This window comes from Salmo salar, chromosome 07 (assembly GCF_965601325.2).
Source record: "Salmo salar chromosome 07, fSalSal1, whole genome shotgun sequence".
NCBI lineage: Eukaryota > Metazoa > Chordata > Actinopteri > Salmoniformes > Salmonidae > Salmo > Salmo salar.
In genome coordinates this window covers 28,633,318-28,643,986 of record NC_138297.1, presented here as the reverse complement: position 1 = coordinate 28,643,986, position 10,669 = coordinate 28,633,318, and the positions used below count along the sequence as shown (strand labels likewise).

Sequence of the window (10,669 nt, the reverse complement as noted above, 5' to 3'; positions counted from 1 at the left end):
CCATATACTTCCACACCAAAGATTTGAAATGTTCCCTCTCTATGCCTGCCAGCAGCTCCACGGAGCCCCCCACTCTCTTGTTGATGATCAGAGGAACACCTACACCCGAAACACACAAATACAAACGTTTTAAAGAGTAAATGAAATAAAAAATGGAACAATTCTGACATCAATCAATGGTTGCACAATATATTACAATGACCTTATTACTGTGTAATTTTTCATGTAGTACGATGTAGCAAGTGTTGTTATTACTCATTGTTACACTGTAATACTTGTTACACTGTGACTGTAATACTTGTTACAGTGTGTCTACATGAATAATTACACAATAATAAACTGCAATGCAAAGTCCTACCTAATCAATAATAGATTATAATGGATTGGATATATTTCGTGCATTTCCAGGTTTCATTTATGCTGTTTGTGGGACTTTACATATTTTAACTTTATATCTTTACGTATCTGAGTGTGTGGGTGCTTTTTTACTTCATTAAAGTCCATTCCTTTCCCACATTCAGTAGAACAGGATGAGATGACAGGAAAAGAGAAGTGGGGTGGATCTGATAACCTCTCCTCAGCTCACAGAACAAATACTTCTGTGTTTACTGTGTAATTATTCACCAGAAATGCATCATATACTGCATGGGCAACATTATAATTACATATCAGTCTGAAGTAATATTTTATAAACCCTTACACCAAAGAATGTCAGTCATGAATTAAGAAATTAATACAGTTACAGTTCATTGAAGAATTTAAGACATCTGCAGTTATCCTAGTCTGGCAATGTATCATATTATGTAATAGAAACAATAATTTGATACAATCCCATATCGCCTGAAGTTTAATGAATGACAGCCATTAGGCACAGGGTCGTACGATCTGTTGCGTTCTAGAAGCACTGTGTCACGTCCTGACCAGTAAAAGGGGTCATTTGTCATTGTAGTATGGTCAGAGCGTGGCAGGGGGTGTTGTGTTTGTGTGTTTTGGGGTTGATTTGTTTCATGGGGATTTGTTCTAGTTTTTATTTTCTATGTTAATTTTCTATGTGTGGCCGAGTATGGTTTCCAATCAGAGGCAGGTGTCTTTCATTGTCTCTGATTGGAAGCCATACTTAGGCATCCTGTTTTTTCCTTTGGGTTTGTGGGTGGTTGTTTTCCGTATAGTCTGTGCACCTTACGGAACTGTTTTGTCGTATTGTTTATTTTGGTTAAGTGTTTACTCTAATAAAAGAAGATGAGCACTTTACACGCTGCGTCTTGGTCCAATCCTTCCGACAGTTATGACACACTGCAACAGCTGCTGACCCAACCACACCATTGGCACTCATTCAAAACTGCAGAATACGTACATCATGATATGTTCCTGAATATAGGTATTATATAGGTGTTATCACACAGCAATAAAGCAAATGTTTTGAGATATCCAACCAATCACTGATGACTAGGCATTCTACAGTCAACACACACCATGTAAAGACCAACAACGAATTTAGAGAAAGCTGATGGTTTTCATTACTTTCTCATGCAAGCAAGCACATGCAATAGATCCTGTTTGGGGATGATGCTACCCTCTTGGTTTCACATTAGAATAAGGAGACCGTTGAAAAGACCCTAAGCAGCCAACTGACTAAAGTCAGTAAGTGGTTATCCATTTAGGCAAGACAGAATGTATCCTGTTTGGTTCCAAACAAAAAGTGAAAAACTCTCCAAGTTCTCGGTCAAGTTTAATGGTGTAGCGGTGAAGGAAAAATGCTTTGTTACATACATTGGGATGTGTACTGGACCAACACATGACATGCGAACTTGTGGCTCTGAAGGCCATTGTCACGACTTTTGCCGAAGTCGATGCCCCTCCTTGCACGAGTGGTGCTCGGCGGTCGACGTCACCGGTCTTCTAGCCATCATTGATCAGTTTTTCATTTTCCATTGGTTTTGTCTTGTCTTACATCACACCTGATTCCAATCCCATTAATTACTTGTTGTGTATTTAACCCTCTGTTTCCACTCATGTCCTTGGTGATTGTTTGTGATGTTATGTACGCGTGATGTTGTATCGGTGGCGATGGGTTTATTTGAACCATGTTATTTTGTCATTTGGTTTTGGAGTTTGTTTTATTATTAAATACTCCAGTTTACCAATTTGGTTTTCTCCTGCGCCTGACTTCCCTGCCACCTACCTACACGACATTGACAGCCATTGGGAATGTACACTCCAAGACAAAGTTCCTGGGAAGGGTAGCCAAGTTCCTGGATAGAGAGACTATGAGGACCCTGGCAACATCTCTGATACAAGCATAGTCATAGTGGCACTGTATCTCATGGTTCAGTGGCATAACAAAAAATCTGAAGGACAAACTTCAAATGGCCCAAAACAAACTAATGAGAATTATACTCAAGCTCAGCCATAGAGACGCACGTTGGTCCTAATCATTTCAGGGAACTGAACTGGCTTCCAGCTGATCTGGTGGTGGTGCAGATCAAACTGTTGATGGTTTTTAAAGTGATACATGACCTTTCCCCCAGTTACCTGTCTGGTTATTTTAATTCCATTAGAGACTCTCATAGCCATCACACCAGAGCCAGTGTTGCCAATATGAGACCGCTGCTCTATAGGAGCATGGCTGGAAAAAGCTCTTTCCTTAACACTGGTGCAGAGGAATGGAATGGTGTACAAAACCATATAAAATCTATCAATACACTAGGGAGTTTTAAGATACATCTTAAGAAATGGTTTATGTGCAAAATGCTTTAAAACTGTGGAAGTATAATTGTTTCAATGAATGTTACTTGGTAATCTATTTTATTCCTTTTACGGTTTCCTCTCTATTAATGAGATGTATTTTGTTTTCATGTTATCTTGTGTATACTGTATTTTAGTGTTCATGTATTTTCAAGAGGACCACAATGGGGATACATTTTTAAACGTGTTTGTGTCATCCTCGTTGATGCTTCTACTGTGTTTAAAATGTTCAAATAAATAGGAATAGTTACAAAACTTACCATAGTGGAGGTTGGAGAGTAGGAGAAGTAGTATTCCTTGTTTGGAGAAGCAGGAGAAGGGACCACCAGACATCTCTGTCAGGCATTGGCTGTTTCGTCTGGCTGTATGTCCTTGTCTTTCACTGTCACTAATGGCTAGCAGTTGACTATCCTAAACACACAGAGAAGATAGAGCAGAGAGGAGAAAGAGCAGAGACTTCCTTTTGATGAGGGCTGCTGTTCTATAAAATAATTCCTGTATGTTAGCTGAAAAATAAGTAACATTCTAGGTACTTAGGGTGGTTGTGCGTGAGACGATGAGGGGGCGTGGGTGAGGCGTGAGGGAGCGATGAGGCGTGGGTGGGTGGGTGGGTGTGTGGGTCTGTCACTGATGGTGGTGGTTTTGGAGCCTGTGTTTCCTAGCTGCTGCTGTTTTTTTGTGGTAAATGGTCATGGTGTTTCACAGATACCAGTAGCTTTGTTATTTTGTGAGTAGACCACTCAAAGTTGCAGAGAAAGAGAAAGGAGGGAGATAGACGGCTTGGGGGAAGAGAGAGTGAGACAGATTGAGACAGAGACAGAGAGAGAGAAAGAAAGACAAAGCGAGAGGGGGAGAAAGAGAGAGGGGGTTAGAGAGAGAGAGAGCGAGCGAGAGAGAGCAAAAATATCATAACACTGTCTGTGCAGTTTCATCTTGGCTTCATATGCCTGCAGAAGTGTTTGCATGACTTCTTCTGCCTGCTCATAGGTCAGTGTGACTGAGAGACATGAAACACCTGGAAACTTTTTTCCGAAGGTAACGGGTCCCAGGTTACTGATAGAGGCCCCCCTTCTACATTTCAGGTAACATCTCTTGGTGATGTCACTTCCTGTGACTGTTTCTCAGGAGCAGTGACAATGACCTGGCTGCCGGCTGTCTGTCTGACCACATAGACATAAACACATAGACACAGAAACCCCCTAACTGGAACAGTGACCTTCCAGACCATGCAGGGACACTGAAAATAGCGGTAAGAGTCATACACCACTAATGTCATTATTCGTCATGACCTGTCTGTAGGATGAGCAGGTAATATGGGAGAACTGGTAGTCATTCATACGTAGGTTACTAGCTCCTCAGAACTCCTGCAGAGTATATGACATCATAAAACTGAGAAGAACTGTTCTTTTCAGGCACACTCTTTCCAAAAAAGTCATTCTGAAAAACTCAATGGGTCTTCAGCTGATGGGGTACGGCTTTTGAACTTTGCTCATGGGGCATTTATGTTATATTTCTCAAGATGCAATGGGTAGATATAATTAAATCCAACAATTGATGTAGAAATAGCAGATTTCCCCTTTAACTCACACTTTGTGGAGCCTGAGATCTATACTAGGCTTAAAGGAGTTTTGACCAAATTAGGTTGTATGAAAAAGTTGAAGATGACAATATCCATTTACTGTAAGAAAACACTCATACCATCTGGTGGATAAAAAAATGTTTATTAAAAAAGCACAATGCAAAGATATTGTAAAAGTACAGGCCGTTAGAAGAAAACGTCAATAATACTTTGGAAATTCATATACAAATATGCTATTCTATCATCTGAATTGCAGATATAAATCAACAATACAATTTGATACACAATACAAAACAGATACAATTACTGTAGCTGCAGATACGATCCATTATCATTACACCTTAAAATAAAACAGCTGTTACAGTAAAACACAATTAAACCATGCTTACATACAATATATCTATTTGTGAGTAATATAAGAGGAAAATCCTTAATGTACAAGATGTTATTGTGTGTGTGTGTTTGCTTGTGATGTTGAGCTTGCATAATCCATGTTGCTGGGTTCCTTCTGCTGCTCCTCTGATGGTGTGTCCCTCCATCCCTCCTTCTCTCCATTGTTCCATCTGTCCATCACACCATCCGTCCATCTTTCCATCCTTCCATCATTCAAATCAAATCAAATTTATTTTTATATAGCCCTTCGTACATCAGCTGATATTCTCAAAGTGCTGTACAGAAACCCAGCCTAAAACCCCAAACAGCAAGCAAAGCATGTGAAAGAAGCACGGTGGCTAGGAAAAACTCCCTAGGAAATACTCCCTAGAAAGGCCAAAAACCTAGGAAGAAACCTAGAGAGGAACCAGGCTATGAGGGGTGGCCAGTCCTCTTCTGGCTGTGCAGGGCGGATATTATAACAGAACATGGTCAAGATGTTAAAATGTTAAAATGTTCATAAATGACCAGCATGGTCAAATAATAATAATCATAGTAGTTGTCGAGGGTGCAACAAGCACGTCCGGTGAACAGGTCAGGGTTCCATAGCCGCATCCCTCCAACCCTCCATATTTCCATTCCTCCATCCTTTTATCCTTCCATCCTTCTATATCTCCATCCCTCCCCATCACTCCATCCCTTCCCCCCTCAAGGACCTGCAACCTTTTTCCACATAAAGTTGTTTAGGACATGCAGTCAAACAAAATCTTTAGAATCAAACAAAGATACATACTTTAAATAGATACAGTAAACTTTGATATCAGAGCATTAGTTCCATATTAGTATCACATTAAGTATTAATAGCATATGGCTATTAGTCTTACCTGGGGCTGTGCCTGGCTTAACTTGAGAATAGACTGAATCTGCCTCAGGTGGGGTGGATGTTTCTGTAAGTTGTGAGGATAAAACATCAGCATAATATAACAGTTATATACAGAGTATTATGCAGCTAGTCAATATGGGGTCAGAGGTGTGAGGTTATGATTGGGGGATTTTCACAAAGTGTACAGTACCACTGTCATTATTGTCTGAGGGAGTGATTGTATCATAGATGTTAGCGCCACCTGTTGATCAAAGAAGAGAGAGAAAGATGAATAGGATGGTTTTCCCTCAGCTTGTAACATGTTTTAAACATAGTGGATGGTGATAAGTCAGTATGTGATGTTACAGAGAGGAAAGTGACAGTGGTCTGGAGTAAGAGAATGACCTTGCTGCAGATGTGTATACCCAGCATCAGGAGCCTGGCCCTGGGTAGATCGCTGGTCCTGTTGGGTGTCCAGGTTGGTCCTCTGGGGCTGAGGGGCCTACAGGGAGAGAGATATTCATGAAACTCACAGATTATATTTTACTGTATGATAAGGAACGTAGTTGAAAGACAGGTGTACTCGTGAGAATATTCTGTTACAATTAGAAGCTGTAATGAGAACTACATATTATAATATTGTTATAAACTTTTGTAATTAGACATTTCTATCCTAAACATTAATGAAAAAGTTAAATGAGAAAAGTCTCGCCTTTGGCGTTTTTATATCGACACAGCAGTACCAGGAGAATGGCCAGTAGAACACCAGCAACAACCAGGCCCACAACCACTTCTACTAGGACTGATGTAGAGGGTCCAGGAGTTACACCTGGAGAGAGAACAGCAAATCACTATCATGTTCTGAGGTTGCTGAAGAAAATAAATAAAGTAGTGGAGCTTTAAACTCCAAACCTACAGGAAGCTTTTTAACACTATGAATGACTGATGACCACAGATGTTATGAAAAGGTCATGTGATCATAATTGTTTTTTCACCTCTTACTGTCACCCAGGTCTCTGGTGATTCTCCTTCATTAGATTTACACTTATAGGAGCCTTCCGCGGACACTACAGGGATGGTCATCTCTCCTGTGGTCTCATTCCTGATGAATACTCCATCTTTGTAGAAATCAACCTTGGGGTTCGGGTTTGTTTCCTGATATCTATTTGTACAGCTCAGAGTCACAGAGTCTCCCTCAGTTATGGGATAGGAAGGGCTCTCCAGGATCAGAATGCCATCTGTGAAACATAATATATAAATAATACTGTAAATCTGGAGTTATCACTCACATGAGTTTGTATTTTATGAGATGCAACCATTCAATTACAGAATTAAACATCATTAACATACATTATAATGTAAAAAAAGGTAAGTGAATGTTGTACAACAGATATACCATCCACTGTGATTTTGACAGCATTACTGTACTCTCCTGATCCAGACTCAGACCAGTACACTCCACTGTACTTTTTACGTGTGGACCTGATGGTACATGTGGACCCTGCAATTGATCCCCATTTAGAGCCATACTCTGACTCCACTGCTTTCTCTCTGTATCTCTTCAGTCTCCATCCAGTAGAGTTCCTCTTCTCCTCACAGCTTAGTGAGAGAGACTTTGATGTAGTGTTGAGTTCTGTTATGTCTTATTTTGAGAGACACTGAAGGTTGCGGATCTGAAACAAAGGGTGACAGAGTAAAGCGTATATAGTAGTTATATATACACATGAGGGTGACTTATTAAATATGATTAAATGCAGTTTCAATTTAGTTAGTTACCTCCTGACCAGAAAAACGGAGGTTCACTGTATTGTATGTCATAGACTGGCTCTCCTCTCCCAGCTCTACACACATATCCTCCTGTGTGACTAGGACCAGCAGGGATCAGAGTGTAGGAGTCTTCACGAGTCCCATTGCCAGATAGAGGCTCTACAGAGTAGGACCTGCCTGATAGGGAGAGTAACCCAGCTGTGTAGGGAATAGTTCGGTACCAGAAGAACCTCCAGCCTGTAGATGACTCTTTAACCCCACAGCTCAGAGTAACTGAGTCTCCAGGGTTCAGCCACTGAGGAGAGACACTCAGGACAGCTTGGGGTTGATCTGTTAGGAAGGAAATTACACAAATCAAATGTTCAGTCTTTAAAATGTTTACCCATTTTGTTATTATGGTATTGTACCTTACCCCAAAATTGAACTACAGTTTTGTTCCATCATTGATCTCACTGTCTGCTATTTGACCTCATCCCTTCTGTCTTTCTCTTTCAATCCCATAAAAACAGACTTACCTAACACGGTCAATTGTATAGCATTACTTGTCTGGGAGTGTTTTAAGCCATTTCTTTTCTGAAGACCTTCACAGTCAAATAGACCATTCTTTGCAGGACTGATTCTGTACTCAGGCTCTGTTTTGGTGTAGACCGACTTCCCACTGTTATAAACAACATACTCAATCTCTTCTCCCCCCTGTATGTCACAACTGAGTGTGACAAAATTCATAAAGTCCAGATAGTGATTGGAGATTAATAGCAAGCTCACCAGTGACACTAATGTAGAGAGATGGGGCCCTATGTCAAGTGGTTATGTGCATGGAGGCACTGATGAGAAGGAGAGATAAGATGATATACCTGTTACCGTCAGTCTGACTGCATCACTCCACTCAGAATGCTTCTTCTGATCAATATGTATACCCAGACACCTGTAGTCACCATTGTCTGAAATCTTAACCTCACTGATCTCATATTGATTCTCCCTACTGATTGAGTCTACTCCGTCCTTGCGCCACGTGTATTTCCAGTCAGTGACTTCTCCACTCTGTATGTTACATCTGAGAGTGACAGACTCTCCACTGAATATCTGGGAGGATTTGGGGTGTATGGTCAGAACAGCCTTTCCTGCACAAAATAAAACCAGCATGATACAATTGTTGTTTTGAGACACTCAAAACTGAAAATATGTCTAGTCAAAAGAAGCTTTAAAAATCACAAATAAAACATTTGATGAAGCATTAAGAGATGGAGGCTTGATAAAGTGTACAAATATTTACCATCAACATCGTCAAAGTGTCCAGAGTAGATGTGTGTACTCAGCACTACAACAAAGAAAGTCACATAGCTCCAATATTAGCTTGAAATAAATAACAACATGTCATATTCATGTTACTGATTACCAAATCCATCCTGTACTTTATTTTATTGTTGCAATCTATGATTTCTACACAAATTTTTTACCTTTAAATTAGTAATATGCATTTATTCTGGAAGAGTATAACTTTTAATTCCCTCAACTTATCTTATCCCATCATAAACCGAAATATATGGTTATTTTATGACAATTATTATAAACAATATAAATTAATGAATTCCCTTTGCCCCATCCCTCAGCCATATACCACAAAAAGTGTCAGGGTGGCCATTTTGTGGCAGTTTGAATTACGTACTGCAGCTTTAAATGGCTGCTGACTTCCCATGTTCTGCACACAGAGAGTGTACAGAGACCAAAAACACCAAAACACCACTCATTAATCTCTTAACACAGTTTGCTATAACTGTTAGTGAAGGAACCCTCAACCATTTACAATAATCACAACTTTATAATACAACACATCCAACAAATATTGCATTTTATATTCATTGTCATTGACAGCACATTTTGCAACCACTGAGTTAGCACCACTCTTTAGTTCCTGAGTGATGACCTGGTTAAATGCACACCACCACACTAACCAGGTCTGCATGGCATCGGCTATACAAGCTCAGGTTCTCACAGAGATGGAACATCAATGTAGAATGGTCACTTTCTACTCCATATTTGCTGCAATTTCCTTTGAGTGACGTTTACTTATATATTCTTTAAGTGCTAAAACACCAAAAACAAAGCTAAAGCATGAAACTGTCTTCATCTCGATTAATGTCTTATTCCTTTTTCCCATAAATTCTTAGTAAATCAGGTAATTAGTGTTCATAAACAAACACACTAACTCAGTACTTACATAGTAGCAAACAGAGCAAGGTGTGCTCCATTCTGTCCCCACAGACAAGTGACTTTCTCTACAACTACAGTCCTTCTAACAAACCCCTCCACTTCCTATATGATGACAGTCTGCTTAGATCACACCACTTCACGCTTAGATCACACCTCTTCACCGTACACAGAAAAACAGAGAGAAATATTATTGAGAAATGTAGAAATAGATAGAGATAAAGTGTTGGGCTTCGCCCAAACCTTTGCTCAGTTGTAAGGTGGCAAGCCAAGCCAGCTAACCTCAGTTGTGGCACAATGGAAATCTCCAGCCACCCCTCACTTCTCTCTCACTTCTGTTATGAGAAATACATTTAGCTACTGTCTAATGCTTGTTATTGTTGTATTTAAACCTGTTGGTTAAGGGCTTGTAAGTTTATTTTTTACCTTTATTTAACTAGGCAAGTCAGGTTTAAATACAAATTACCCTTTTCAAGGACAGCCTAGGGACAGTAGGTTAACTGCCTTGTTCAGGGGCAGATTGACAGATTTTTACCTTGTCAGCGCAGGGATTTGATCTTGCAACCTTTTGGTTTCAAGTCCAATGCTCTAACCACTAGGCTACCTGCCACCCCACTAAGCATTTCACTTTTGTATTCGGCACATGTGACAAATAACATTTGATCTGAAGTGTGCGTTTATTATTACCACTGACCAGAGATGGGAGGAGTTTCAAAGCTGGAACTGGGTTTCCAGGTTAAAGTCTAGAGTTCCAGTTAGCTGCACATCATTACATATTGAATACATTAATCTATTTTCTTTAACTATTTACTTCTAAAAATATTTAAGTGGTTTGTTGTAGAGTGTAGAGTGTGGGACACATGTACAACGTGTGTGAAGAAACCAACATGGGGAGCGAAAGGTTACAGGGGAAAGCAGTTACAGACTTCACCTTTAGTTGGTATGCTATGGTAAACATCTGGGGTTTCTTATCGCCCCCTTCAGGGACAGGCCTGTAACTACTCCACATTCTTGTGGATCACAATATCGAAACTAATCAATCAATCAACCAAATGTATTTATAAAGCCCTTTTTACATCAGCAGATGTCACAAAGTGCTATACAGAAACCCAGCCTAAAACACCAAGCAATGCAGA

At 40.0% G+C, this 10,669-nt stretch overlaps 2 long non-coding RNA genes across 2 annotated transcripts; both read right to left on the bottom strand.

Moving 5' to 3' along the window:
• Window positions 1-4,511: 4,511 nt before the first annotated feature.
• Window positions 4,512-6,255, bottom strand: LOC106608912 (uncharacterized). The gene is made up of 4 exons (XR_006770715.2): window positions 5,964-6,255; window positions 5,770-5,820; window positions 5,581-5,643; window positions 4,512-5,419 (listed from the first exon to the last, which is right to left on the bottom strand). It is a non-coding gene; the product is annotated as an uncharacterized LOC106608912 (long non-coding RNA).
• A 284-nt stretch (window positions 6,256-6,539) lies between these two features.
• LOC106609008 (uncharacterized) lies at window positions 6,540-9,630 on the bottom strand. The gene is made up of 4 exons (XR_014392901.1): window positions 9,544-9,630; window positions 8,599-8,643; window positions 7,335-8,446; window positions 6,540-7,231 (listed from the first exon to the last, which is right to left on the bottom strand). It is a non-coding gene; the product is annotated as an uncharacterized LOC106609008 (long non-coding RNA).
• Window positions 9,631-10,669: the final 1,039 nt, after the last annotated feature.